Genomic DNA, 2931 nt, shown 5'->3' on the forward strand with positions numbered 1-2931 from the left:
ATCTCCTCCTCTCAAGATCCTTAATTACATCTGCAAAGACCTTTTCCCCCAAAGAAGGTCACATTCACAGGTTCTGGGAACTAGTACATGGAATTATCTTCTGGGAGCCACCATTCAACTCACTATAGGGAGTCGATCAGAATTTGGGAGATTATGTAATAATCAAACATTTGAAATGTTTAAAATAATTTGAAATAATAAACACGATGAAATAAGCTTAGTGTGTGTGTGTGTCTTTTTAGAACTGCCCGGCTTCCTTGATCCAATCTTACTTCATTTTTGGTGAATACCTTTGAGAAGCCTTTCCAAGGTGGGTAGGTCTGATTAATTACAAGGCCTTTATTTTGCTGAGTGTAGTGTTTTAGAGCCAGAGTTAAATTGACCAAGACATTAGAGGGCCCTGGAAAAGCCATATGGGGAAAGGGTGGAGAGAAAGGCAGGGAGCCAGGTGACAGCTGAAGAGAATCTAGGTTATGAAATGGATCCATTCCTTCAATGAATATCTCAAGAAGCCTAAGCAAGCCCAGCTGGGTGCTAGGTAGTGGGGATGTGATGGGTGGACACACATGACCCCTGCTCTCAAGTGCAGGAGTCTCTTTCCCTGTGATGTTCAATGTCAACCTCTCCACTCCTCCTTCCCCCACACCCCCAATCTTCAGCAAAATCTACCCTGCTTTCTCCTGCTCTGCACATGAGCTTGAGTGAGATGGGAGGAAATGCTATCTTGTTCCCGGGTTGGAATGAGGCAAAGCCAGAGGCTCCTTCAGGAAGCCACGCATGTGGTTAACGTGTGCTAGTGGGCCAGCAAGGGTGGTACAGGCATTCAGCATCTACTGCCCGCTTCTTAGGAAACAAGAGCACTTTGATTTGCTTTTGGAAAAAAAATTACCTGTTCCCCATTACAGGCAGTGTTAATGGGACTGTCATTAATGGTTTCCCCTGAATTCCTAGCCAAGGGGAAGCACACAGTCCAAGCTAGGCCAGTAAGACTGGGAGTTGAGTCCTAATAGGAAAGATGGAAGCACAAACTCAAGGTGGAGCTGACAGCCAGCAGATGGGGTAAGACCCATTCCTGCCACCTGAACTTGTGGGTTCCTTTCCATGTCAGCTTTTTCAGTAGACCCTTGGAATCTATGAGGTGTTCTATTTCCTTCCAATAAAGTTCCTTTGGATGAAGTTAACCAGAGTCCTTTTGGTTATCAAAGAAATGGAAGGGATCAGGAAAGTTCAAACCCTTCCCTCCAGGTGACAAGGGCCTGCCGTGGGGACAGCCGCATCTTACATCCTCAGAGCCAGGTTTACTGCTCTTCTCTCGAACAGTTACCATCAACATCCACATGTCCCTTAGGCTAACCGTGACTGCCCTTAATTAACAGGGACACTCACCGTGTCAGCCCTCAGGAAAAGGCCAACACACTGGCAGAGAGAAGAGAAGGATCAAATTCATCTGGGTCAGCGTAAGGCATCAAGGGACAAATCGAGCTTAGTGGGCAGTTCCTAAGGGATCCTTAAGCCTTGTACCTAAATTCAATTCTGCACTCCCTGTGGGTCACTCTGGCTTGGATGACAGTGACTTGGCAGAAGTTTCTCCTTTCTCAGTGCATATGCATTTGGGCAGGCCATAGGGGAACTGCTTGAGGGAGAAAAAGTTAAACGCACACCTTCAGTTACTCTTCCCAATTGTTCTTGCTGCCTTTAGTCTACACTGAGTCTCCTTTGCCCAAATCACCCTAAGTATTCACACCCATGCTCAGATAAGTACACACTGTAAGACAGAAGTTGTTTAACTGCTTTTTAAAAAGTATCTCAATTTTGAATCCATTCTTGCTAATATCTCCAACCTCCTCTAATATCTTCTTTCAGGAGACTATGATTCCCCTGTATAAGCAACAAAAAACCCTTTGGAGCTCCCGGGAGACCAGGCTATTAGCTCTCTCCCTAAGCAGGCCAAGTTCCTCCTCAACCCGTTACCCAGTCCACCTTTCAGGTGAGTGCAACAACAGACAAGCACCTGTACAAGGCAGGCGCTGTGCTAAGTGCTGGGCCTACAACCATGGTAAGGTGTGCTAACAGACCACAGGAGAGACACGAAACATGACTATGGGTGTGATGACATCATAAAGCAGAGACGGTGCCAGTGGACCATCTGGGAGACATTCTACCTCACCTTCAGATCTATAAAGGCCTCTCCTTGATGCAATGATGTTTAAGCTCGGAAGGACCTGAAGGATGGGGATAGAGCGAGCAACAACAATTGAGAATTGTTTCTCTTTCACTAGGGCCTTCTCCAAAGCTGTCCCCAATTCAGGAAGAAATCATGTTCTAAAAGCCCACTTTCAAATTCACAGGTTTACCATTCACTATGTATTTCTCTACAGAAACACACCCATAGTGGCTAGGTTTCCCAGCTGGTCCACCAGCACCCAATTATTTATAATGTGCTGCACCAACAATACCTATAAATAACATTATTTAACCAGTCTTGTTTCTATGGGAAACTTATATCGAGACCTGATGTCCAATGGAAACCCCTGCGCATAATCCCTCCTCTTCCTCATTAAGTCCCAGCAATTCTCTCATGGAGGTCTCTTCAATCCAGCCCTGGCCCCAATCCCACTGCTTGGTTCAGTCCAACCTTATACCTACACTTAACCTTATACCTGGCACAGCAACCACTGAAAATTCAGTCATCTGGTCTGCAGTTCCTCCTCTCTGCAGCTGTCTCCCGCAATGTTCCAAAACAGCCCGCTTCATCCAACTAAAAGCCAGGGATGAATCCTCCAACATGTGGACAGAAGTATTGCTATGTCACTATAATAGCAACAAATACTGGACACTCCTAAATGCCCAAGAGATGGCTGGTTACAGAAATTATGTAGTATCTCAAAGAGGGAGCAGAGGAGACATACAGAAACTTATGACAGACAACCA

This window comes from Cnephaeus nilssonii, assembly GCF_951640355.1.
Source record: "Cnephaeus nilssonii genome assembly, chromosome: 18".
Classification (NCBI taxonomy): Eukaryota; Metazoa; Chordata; class Mammalia; order Chiroptera; family Vespertilionidae; genus Cnephaeus; species Cnephaeus nilssonii.